The 12,079-nt window shown below is 39.4% G+C and overlaps 1 non-coding gene across 1 annotated transcript; it reads left to right on the top strand.

Annotated features, from left to right (window-relative positions):
* The first annotated feature begins 11,380 nt into the window (after nucleotides 1–11,380).
* TRNAV-CAC lies at nucleotides 11,381–11,453 on the top strand. The gene has a single exon. It is a non-coding gene; the product is annotated as a tRNA-Val (tRNA).
* The last annotated feature ends 626 nt before the right edge of the window (nucleotides 11,454–12,079 follow it).

Here is a 12,079-nt window from a genome sequence, read left to right as displayed (position 1 = left end):
GCCTTAATAGATTTATAAACCATTTGCAATAACTCACTCGTTTCATGTAGAAATTACTTATATTGCACAGTGAGGGTGGGGGACGACAAGCCACAGAAATCAGTAATTCCCAGTGTGGTGAGGCACATGTAAGCAAGTTCGAATCTGCACAGAGGAATTTTTCATTTTTTCACAGTCACCTTGTTCCCTTCATAAATATATACCTCAGGACCAGATGATTTGGGGTACGGGCAAGCAAGCCTCGGTAAAGACTCAGGCACTGAAGCCGCAGCAGCCATGGCAACAATAGAATGTGGGTGATCAGAAACAGAATTAGCTTCCCTGACCAGGAATCGAGTCTGGGCCTTGGCGGTAAAAGTGCCAAGTCCTAACCGCTAGACCACCAGCGAAGGGCACTAAAAAGGACAGAGAGCACCTTCTAGAAAAAGATCTTGGGAATGATTCAAACAAATATTAGAAACTTTTAGGGATGCCCGAAAAATGTCCCTGAAATTTTAAATAATTTTATCTTTGACCGAGAGTTTTGTAACTGGAGCCCGGTGGGACAATGAAGCCTGCTCAATAAGCAGATACCAGCAACATTCTTATCTGCCTTCCTTGTCACCCATTTGTATATAGCACTTGCTATGCTTGATGAACACAGAATTCTGGATGGACCCACTATGCAGTGGGAATTCAAAAACCTAAGATGAGTAGTATAAGGTAAGTACATTGCCTCTATGACTGAATAAGCTGACCTGCTTGCCCCAGAGGCTGCACTTTCCCTTCAAAGCAGAACTTGCTTCAGACGCCAAAAGGCAGTGACATTCTAAGAAAAACAAATGACCAGGGAATCCTATCATATCACTTCCCTGAATTAGCCAACCACTTATGCTGAAAACGATGACATAGAAGGAAAGAGAAAGACAGAACAACCCATAGTTCCTTTTCCTTTCAGTCCTTACTTATCAGCAAGCCAAAGATAGAAAATGTTGGTAGTATGTGTGTATCAAGAAGTAAAATAAAAGCAGCTGAGTTAGTCCTGTGCAGCATTTCCACTGTTCTGGTAGGGACAAAAATTCATGTGCACATAGGAGCTATGAAATATGGATTGTGTAGTTTCAGTGATTCAGCATATGAATTAAATGCTTTTATATTTTCATTGTCAAATAAAAACAAATCTAGACTTAGATAATGAAAGACTTTTCAAAAGGACTATTGCGATAGGGAGAATATTCCAATCTCAGAAATCTGCAAGCATCTCAAAATCAAACAGAAAAAGGTGTTTCTTTCAGAGGGAGGGGTAAGCAGAGCTTACCAGAAACTTTTAAGGGGAAGTTGAGGAATCAATGGAGAGTGAATAGATGGCATGATCAGAGCAGTTTCCCAGGAAATGTGTCTCCCTTTGGCCAGATGATTCTCAGGATAAGCTGGTGAAAGGGACATATTCTGCATTTTAGTGCTTGTTCAATCTCAGGGACAATCCAAAGTTTAAGGGCCTGTGGGGAGTAGAGAAGCCTGACTAAAGTTAGGTCAAGGTAAAGCAGAGTATAAGAAATGGGCAATAGTGAGAACTTGGTCAACATTTAAAACTGGCATTGCACAATATAAAGATGACAAGTAAAATTCATGCTATTTAAATTCTTAATTTTTCTTTACATAGAATGACATTAAATAGCAAATAAAAAACACCATAACAAGTCAAGAGAGCGAGACCACAGAAAAAAAGGAAAAAGTGTTATATTTCACTACGTTGAACAGTACTTTTCTTGCTGTTTTCTGAACAGGGGTCTCACATTTTCATTTTACACTAGGCCCCATAATTTTGATCCTGGTACCAGAAGGTAAGATGGGTTTCCTGGTATACATTTATATTTTAGTTATTAAGACTTTCTTTCTCAAACTTCCCAGCTGGAGTTTGTCTTGCTTTTGTTATCTATTTTGCTATCTATTTTGTTTCCTTCTTACTGCTAAGCTTCTGATGTTCAACATTTCCATTGTTCTGGGCCTTGATCAAGCAGCCAAAGAACTCCAGAATGCCCACGCTGCACCCCCCATTCAAGCGTTCAGCTGGCCCTTATGCCCAATTGATTGCTTTTTTAATTCCTTTGCATTTCGGATAGAAGTCCACGGTTTCTTCCTAGTCCGTCCTTTGCGATCACCTCATTCCCCTTTGCTCAGGCAGGAGCTGAACAGGGCATGCATCTCGCCAGAGCACGTGGTTGGATTTTCCTGACCCGTTGCTTCCACTAGGCCAAACCTAGCATCTGCTCCTCCCAGACCACAGCAGTGCAGCCTCCTCATTCTATGACCACCTACCACAGCCCTGCGGGGAGCAAATGGGTTTCGGTGGGGGAGGGGTGGAGAGCCGACAATGTTTCTGGCATTTCCACCATGTGCCACTTCTATGTTGGTCTCTCACTCTCTCCTTTCTGCAGGGGACTGGATGCTGCTGGTAGCCTGGGAGCTAATTGGACCAGAGCAATCAATGTCTGTATCTAGCTGGACCCAGGGTAGACCCAGGCAGTTGAAGGAGATAACCAACTTTGATGAAACGCCCCATATCCTTCCTCATTAGTATAGTAGTGATTATTATCATCTGTCATGGAGATTAGGATTTGATTTCCCAAATATTTAATTAATTTTGTTACCACATCACATTTGCTTATTCATTTTATTTCCTGGCTTACAAGTAAAATTAACCAGTTAGTTACTATACAGAAATACATTCTTATTTTACAAGAAATACAAATGGATGACATCCCTGATTTTGCAAGCTCAGTAAGTGTACTGAGTGGCTCTGAATTTCCCTATGAGGCACCTGGGACAGCCACCAGTGGAAAGACCAAAAAGGTAAAATTACTGGGCTTCCTAGAACTCTAATTTTAACTATTTTTAATATTTCAAAGTGGGAGAAAGTGTCATAATTATTAATGCTGTGCCTATGCTAATAAAACCTTTCAAGATTTAGAAGATATCTGAACTATTGTGCATGTTTCAGTGTGAAAATTAATTTTTTAAAGTATAAATCAGGGAATTCCCTGGTGGTCCAGTGGTTAGGACTCAGCGCTTTCACTGCTGGGGCTGGATTCCATCCCTGGTCTGGGAACTAAGATCCTGCAAGCTGCAAGGCAATAAATAAATAAATAAATACGTGATTCTCAATGGGGGTGGGCATTTTGGAATTACCTGAAGGACATCTTCAACCTTCACAGCCTCCGCTCAGGTGCTGATCAGCCTAGCAACCGGGTGTTCGACACTGCCCTTTGTTTCTCTTGAGAATTATGGCTGTGTGGGCCCTTTCTCCTCCCTTCCTCCAAAAGTGGGAGAAGGGGCTGGTGTCTGTCTGGCTTAACAATTAGTGCTAGGACTTGTAAAATAATGATGCCCAGTGTTGTTATGCCACGTGTCTGAGAGACCCCCATGTAGGTACTGTGATATTTTGTTATAATAAGAAATATATATATATATGTCTTTATTCCAGGCTCCTGGACAGAGCTCCTAAAACCTTTGTAATATCCTGAGAGATAAAAGTGCTAGGAGCATCTTTTGTTCTAATATTTGGTCTTTGACCTGGTTCCTGTCACAGAGCTCCTAAATCCCTTGGAATTTTCTGGATGATAGGAGCATCTTATGTTCTATTGAGGGAACTTTTGGTGGGCTCCTGGATAGCTTCAGGATGGGGCCTTGTCACCAGAAAGAACGTTATGATTAGAAGTTTGGAAATTTCAGCCCCCCAACTACTCCCCCACTTCCATCCTTTGGAGAGGCGCTGGAGATTGAGTTAATAATCAAGCATGCCTAACTATTTACAATAGCCAATACATGGACGCAGCCTAATATCCATCAACAGATGAATGAATAAAGAAGATGCGGTGTATATACACAATGGAACACTTCTCAGCCATTAAAAAGAATGAAATAATGCCATTTGCAGCAACATGGATGAACCTAGAGATTATCATACTAAGTGAAGTAAGTCAGAAAGAGAAGTACCATATGATATCACTTATATGTGGAATCTAATATATGGCGCAAATGAACTTATTTATGAAACAGAAACAGACTCACAGACACAGAAAACAAACTTTTGGCTACCAAAGGGGAAAGGGGGTGGAGGAGGGATAAGTTAGGAGTTTGGGATTAGCAGATACAAACTACTATATATAAAATAAACAACAAGCTCCTACTGTATAGCACAGGGAACTATATTCAAAATCCTGTAATAAATCTTAATGGAAAAGAGTATGAAAAAGAATATGTACATATATGTATAACTGAATTACTTTGCTATACACCAGAAACTAACACAACAGAAACTATAGTAAATCAACTATACTTCAATAAAAAAAAATAACCAAGCATGCCTATTAGAGGAGGCCTCCATAAAAATCCCTTAACTAGGGGGTTCAGAGAGCTTTCAAGCTGGTGAACACATGGAGGTGCTAGGCGGGTGGTCCACCTGGATAGGACATCAAAGCTCTGAGCTCCTCCCCACATATCTTGCCCTATGCATCTCTTCCATCTGGCTGTTTCTGAGTTGCCTCCTTTTATAATAAACTGATAATCTAGTAAGTAACCTGTTTTCCTGAATTCAGGGAGTCATTCTAGCAAATAATCAAACTTGAGAAGGGAGTTATGGGAGCCTCCAATTTATAACTGGTTGATCAGACACACAAGTGACAACCTGAACTTGCGATAGGTATCTGAAATGGCGGTGGCAGTCTTGTGGGACTGAGCCCTTAACCTGTGCAGTCTGTGCTAACCACAGGTAGATAGTATCAGAATTCAGTTGAATTTAGGACACCCAGCTGGTATCAGAGAACTGGTCAGTGGGGAAAAACCCACACATCTCTGTGTAGAGGAATAGAGGGTTTTGTGTTCAAATACTCTTATCCCAGCAGCTCAGAAACCATCCTTGCACATTTTAAAAATTGATTACCAACTTGCGTAACATATTGCCTTTTGTTCTAGGGTATTTCAATGCCCCATTCTGTAGACTTGCCATCTTGGATTAACTGATTATATAGTTCCAGACAAGATATTTCATTTCAGTTACAGTCAAACTAAAATAGTCTACAAACAGGTGTAGTTCCCATTTTATTCAGCCCTTTGGGTCTGTGAAAGATATAAGTTATCAAAACAAACAAATTAAAAAGACAAACATTGCATTGTATTAGGGCTTTAGAGAAAACAAACTATTATGAATCATTCTATTTCTATTGTAGATGAAAGATAAATCTTAAATCATTCATATACATACTAAGGTTAACCAGCCTTTTAAATGGGTTGAGTAAAGTCTGCCTGTTAAGAAAAGCTTACAGGAGATCCTTTACCATTATCTGATACAATTGTTTCAAACATCCCACTCTTGCAGAGAGGCTGCTACCTGTTCAGACTTCCCCAGACAGTGGCTTAAAAGGTCGTGGTTGCGCACACTGCAGATTTTGTGGCTTCACACAAAAGGAGTCAGGGGCCATGATAAGAAGTGAGGGATAATGAGAACCAACTAGGAATAGGAAAAGCCTAAACACCCCTATTCATCTAATGTCTGTACTCCCCCTTTTATACAAATGGTATTATACTATATATATTTTTCTACACCTGCCTTATTCATTTAAATGATCTTCCTCATTCCTTTTTTGTGGCTGTATAGTATTCCACTGTGTAGATGTTCATAATTTATTTCACCAATCCTCTATTAATGGACATTTAGGTTGTTTCCAATCTTTTACTATTACAAAGAATGCTGCTTGAATAACCTGTACACGTATCATTTTGAAAATGTGCAGCTATATCTGGAGAATAAATTCATAGAAGAATTGCTAAGTGAAAAGAAATTGCATTTGTAATTTTTTTAAATTAATTTATTTTTTTATTTTGGCTGTGCCGGGTCTTAGTTGTGGCATGCGGACTCTTATTTGCGGCATGCGGACTCTTAGTTGTGGCATGCATGTGGGATCTAGTTCCCCGACCAGGGATCGAACCCAGGCCCCCTGCATTGGGAGCATGGAGTCTTACCCACTGGACCACCAGGGAAGTCCCACACTTGTAATTTTTAAGGAATTGTGTTTTGTTCATTTTTCCTTTTTACTGAGATTTAAAGTGCACTAACATTAAACTTACAGCTTGATGAGTTTTTACATATGTATACACCCATGCAATCACCACTCAAGTTAAGATATAGTACATTTCCAGCATCCTAGGTGGTTCTCTCCTACTCCTTCTCAATCTGTACTCCCCACCAGAGGGAGCCACTATTCTGACATTTATCACAATTAGTTCTTGAAATTTCATATACATGAAAACACAGGGTAAGTTCTCTTTTGTGTATAGTTTCTTTCACTCACATGATGATTATTAAATACATTCATATTGTTGAAGATATCAGTATATAGTTATTTTGTTGTGAGTATTCCATTATATAAATATATCACAATTTATTTACCCAGTCTCCCAATAATGGACATTTGGGTATTTTTCCCAGTTTTAGATGATACACACTTATGGTCAACTAATCTATGACAAAGGAGGCAAGGTTATACAATGGAGAAAAGACAGACAGTCTCTTCAATAAGTGGTGCTGGGAAGACTGGACAGCTACATGTAAAAGAATGAAATTAGAACACTCCCTAACACCATACACAAAAATAAACTCAAAATGGATTAAAGACCTAAATGTAAGACCTGACACTATTAAACTCTTAGAGGAAAACATAGGAAGAACACTCTTTGACATAAGTCACAGCAAGATCTTTTTTGACCAGCCTCCTAGAGTAATGGAAATAAAAACAAAAATAAACAAGTGAAAAAATAAAAATAAACAAGTGGGACCTAATGAAACTTAAAACCTTTTGCACAGCAAAGGAAACTATAAACAAGATGAAAAGGCAACCCTCAGAATGGGAGAAAATATTTGCAAATGAATCAACGGACAAAGGCTTAATCTCCAAAATATATAAACAGCTCATTCAGCTCAATATCAAAGAAACAAACACCCCAATCCAAAAATGGGCAGAAGACCTAAATAGACATTCCTCCAAAGAAGACATACAGACGGCCACGAAGCACATGAAAAGATGCTCAACATCACTAATTATTAGAGAAATGCAAATCAAAACTACAATGAGGTATCACCTCACTCCTGTTAGAATGGGCATCATCAGAAAATCTACAAACAACAAATGCTGGAGAGGGTGTGGAGAAAAGGGAACCCTCTTGCACTGTTGGTGGGAATGTAAATTGATACAGCCACTATGGAGAACAATATGGAGGTTCCTTAAAAAACTAAAAATAGAATTACCATATGACCCAGCAATCCCACTACTGGGCATATACCCAGAGAAAACCGTAATTCAAAAAGACACATGCACCCGAATGTTCATTGCAGCACTATTTACAATAGCCAGGTCATGGAAGCAACCTAAATGCCCATCAACAGACGAATGGATAAAGAAGATGTGGTACATATATACAATGGAATATTACTCAGCCATAAAAAGGAACGAAATTGAGTCATTTGTTGAGACGTGGATGGATCTAGAGACTGTCATACAGAGTGAAGTAAGTCAGAAAGAGAAAAACAAATATCGTATATTAATGCATGTATGCGGAACCTAGAAAAATGGTACAGATGAGCCAGTTTGCAGGGCAGAAGTTGAGACACAGATGTAGAGAATGGACATATGGACACCAAGGGGGGAAAACTGCGGTGAGGTGGGGATGGTGGTGTGCTGAATTGGGCGATTGGGATTGACATGTATACACTGATGTGTATAAAACTGATGCCTAATAAGAACCTGCAGTATAAAAAAACAAACAAAACAACTAATACTAAACTTTCATTGGGTTATTTGTATGGAAATATGTTAATATAAATGTTTCAGACATTACATGAAATTTCTAAAAATCTTATATTTGTATTTGTATGGAAATATGTATGGAAATATGTTAATATAAATGTTTCAGACATTACATGAAATTTCTAAAAATCTTATATTTGTATTTGTATGGAAATATGTATGGAAATATGTTAATATAAATGTTTCAGACATTACATGAAATTTCTAAAAATCTTATATTTGTATTTGTATGGAAATATGTATGGAAATATGTTTATATAAATGTTTCAGACATTACATGAAATTTCTAAAAATCTTATATGTTCTGGTATAATGTTATAAGTAATAATCCTAGTTATTACTTTAAAATGTATATCTCAGAAATAACTAATTTTCTTGTCAACTGCATTATTATGAACTTTCATCAAATCTTTAACCGTGGTCATTTTTAAGTCTTTTGTCATTTACAGACAGTTCTGGGTGTACTCTGATGATTTTGCAAATATGTTCCTATAAAAGGGTTTCATCTTCAAGAAATTCATGGAAAAGACTCTGACAAGTACAGGTTTCTGGTAACTGACTGTACTGCTGAACTGAATGAATAAGCATTTTCAGAACTCTAATGAAAAACTGATGAACTCATAAAAGTGCTAACAAAAGATCAAGATGAAAAAAAAAAATTAATTACATGGGACTGAGTGAACTGATGAGGATGAGTATAATTTTTGTGACTTTCTGTCTGAATTTAAAAAAAAAAAAAAAATCCCACAAGGACTCAGAGGCAAAGAATATACAAATCAATTTTCACTGCAAAGTAAAGGAGCTGTTACAGTGGAGGATTACTGGACTGAATGTCAATATTATGACATAGTATGAGTGTGTTTCATGTTTGGTAATTGCAATCATTGTTGCTTTTGTTGTGGTCATCCATGTACAATGCTTGGTGTCAGTCTATTTATCTCTTGTAAAAATAAAATACAGTGTGTGTGTGTGAAAAAAAAAAAAAGAATGAGAAAGGGCATTTGAAGAAGTAAAACACAGGTTAATTGAATGTGAATAAATGTCCATGTTTAATATAATGGCTAATGGGCTCACCTCTACTAACCCCTAACCTGACATCTAAGCCAAATACTTAGCATGAAAGAAATGCTAATCAGCTCTGTGGAGTTTGATCCCAGTGGAAATTTCATTTCTATTGTTTCTCAGAATAAGTAGATTTATCTTGGCTTCCATTGTTTAAGGAAATGCTTTGATTCCTGCGTTCTTTCCAGCCAAGGGCACAGGGAAGACTTCCAGAGTAGGAAGCAAGCTGTGTGTGTGTGTCTCTGTTGCAGACTTGGACAGTTATTAGGAATTTTCAATTCAGAATTGATGTGGGAAGATGGAAAAAATCTTGTGATGAAAAAAGCAACTACAACGCAGAGGTTTGGTCCCTCTAACCTGCTGAATCAGGGCCAGTGATATTGAAGTTTTAACTTTGTTGCTTTCACTCTTCCATATACAAAATACATGCATTTTAATTAAATTTCTCATTCACAATAGCTTATCAGAGGGAGAGAGAGATACAGAGAGCTAGAGCGGGAGAGAGAGAAGCTTCTATTGTACTTCTACTGCTGTGGATGTAAATTTGGTGTTACTAAATATGGACACTTCCTAGTAAAAAAAAAAAAAAAAGAACACTCTTTGACATAAGTCACAGCAAGATCTTTTTTGACCAGCCTCCTAGAGTAATGGAAATAAAAACAAAAATAAACAAGTGAAAAAATAAAAATAAACAAGTGGGACCTAATGAAACTTAAAACCTTTTGCACAGCAAAGGAAACTATAAACAAGATGAAAAGGCAACCCTCAGAATGGGAGAAAATATTTGCAAACGAATCAATGGACAAAGGATTAATCTCCAAAATATATAAACAGCTCATGCAGCTCAATATTAAAAAACAAACAACCCAATCAAAAAATGGGCAGAAGACCTAAATAGACATTTGTCCAAAGAAGACATACAGATGGCCAAGAGGCACATGACAAGCTGCTCAACCTCACTAATTATTAGAGAAATGCAAATCAAACTACAATGAGGTATCACCTCACACCGGTTAGAATGGGCATCATCAGAAAATCTACAAATAACAAATGCTGGAGGGGGTGTGGAGAAAAGGGAACCCTCTTGCACTGTTGGTGGGAATGTAAATTGATACAGCCACTATGGAGAACAGTATGGAGGTTCCTTAAAAAACTAAAAAGAGAATTACCATATGACCCAGCAACCCCACTACTGGGCATATACCCAGAGAAATCCATAATTCAAAAAGACACATGCACCCCAATGTTCATTGCAGCACTATTTACAATAGCCAGGTCATGGAAGCAACCTAAATGCCCATTGACAGATAAATGGATAAAGAAGATGTGGTACATATATAGAATGGAATATTACTCAGCCATAAAAAGGAATGGAATTGGGTCATTTGTAGAGACGTGGATGGACCTACAGACTGTCATACAGAGTGAAGTAAGTCAGAAAGAGAAAAACAAATATCGTATATTAATGCATATGTGTGGAATCTAGAAAAATGGTACAGATGAACCAGTTTGCAAGGCAGAAATAAAGACACAGATGTAGAGAACAAATGTATGGACACCAAGCGGGGGGTGGGGGTGGGGGTGTGATGAATTGGGAGATTGGCATTGACATATATACTAATATTTATAAAATAGATAATAATAACCTGCTGTAAATAAAATAAAATTTAAAAAAGAAAAGTTCAGGTGATAACTTGGGCTTGAGACTGGCATATGAAGGGGGTGAGGGCACTCTTGTAGGACTGAGCCTTTAATCTAATCTCCAAGTAGATAGTGTCAGAATTGAGTTAAACTATGGAACACGTAGGTGGTGTCAGAGACAGAGAATTGCTTGGTGTGGGGCAAAAACCTCCACACACTTGGTGACCAGAAGTGACGTGCTGGTGTGAGTAGTAAAGGGAAGAAAGACGTAGGAAGGAGAAAACAGTTTTTCCATTGCAATTGCTTTCTAAAATAAGTACTGGGCAAACTTAAGGTGTATATTTGTTTCACCGATGAGCTGGTTTTTCCTTATCTTGGCCGAGTCTGCCACCTAAGTCTCTTCCTACCTGTAGTTACTGCACCATTTTTCTCCAGTCTCGGAACAGGGGACACGCGCTAAGTGCCAGAGGGTGACCTGACCCCAGGGTGGTCCGGCTCCCCGCCAAGCGTTCCTCCGGGACCTGCAGGATCCGGAAAAGTGCACGACGAGCATTTGAGGAAGCCTGGAGCTTTGGCCCACAGGCTCAGGCTTTCAACAGCAAGGACACTGGCTGGAGCTTCACTTGTGCTGGGAGTTTCCTGATGAGGCACCATCGAGCTCACCAGGTGCTGTAGCCGTGATGCCGGGCGCGCATCCGGGCCTTGCCTGCCATTTTCCAGGCCTCTGGGCGAGCCTAGGCTGTGGTTGACCCTCCCTGGCACTTTTCTCACCGGCGGGGACACAGTGATGAGCTGCTACATTTCAAGACTAGTTTTTGAAAGGGCAGCTGTCGGCTGTTTCCGTAGTGTAGTGGTTATCACGTTCGCCTCACACGCGAAAGGTCCCCGGTTCGAAACCGGGCGGAAACAAAGTGCGTGCTTTCTTTTTTTTTCGCTGTTTGAGCACTGACCCCCGCGGCGGTCTTCCAGTTTTTCTCTTATCTTTTCTGACACCAGAAAGGTAAAGTACTTTTGGCCACTCGAATGAAGTCATCGGTTCCGATCCGGATCCCCAGAACCAAGTTCTGGTTCAGGGCGGTGTCCTGAAACTCAGGCTGGTCCCTTATTCAGACTCTGCTCAGGCTCCTTCTTCTTCAGCTGGGTTTGCAAGGGGCTGTCTCCTCCATAGAATTTGCAAACCTGTATCAAGACCCAGCTGTGTGCCTGGCATTATCTCGCTTTAAGCTGAAGGGCGGGTATCTTTACCCTGCAGTCCAGAGGAATGAATGGAACATAGTTGCAGAGCCAGTGTTACAAGTCGCTCTGCTCTCCACCCCCACCAAACCTGCCTATTTCTTTTTTCGATTTAAGCTGTCCCCATGCATTCAGTTCTAAGTTCCCAGTCATGGAGATTCTTTCTCCCTCTCTCCTCTGAGTCTTTCCCCACAGGGAATCCTAAGGCCCTAAGCCCTTGGTTCTAAATCAGGTGGAAACAATGTATATTTTCTTTTAATTAAGTTATTTTCACACACACACACACACCCGGCAGTTTGCAC

This window comes from Balaenoptera musculus, chromosome 1 (genome assembly GCF_009873245.2).
Source record: "Balaenoptera musculus isolate JJ_BM4_2016_0621 chromosome 1, mBalMus1.pri.v3, whole genome shotgun sequence".
Lineage (NCBI taxonomy): Eukaryota > Metazoa > Chordata > Mammalia > Artiodactyla > Balaenopteridae > Balaenoptera > Balaenoptera musculus.
Note: the sequence above shows the minus strand (reverse complement) of the source record. Positions and strands in the feature narration are given on the sequence as shown.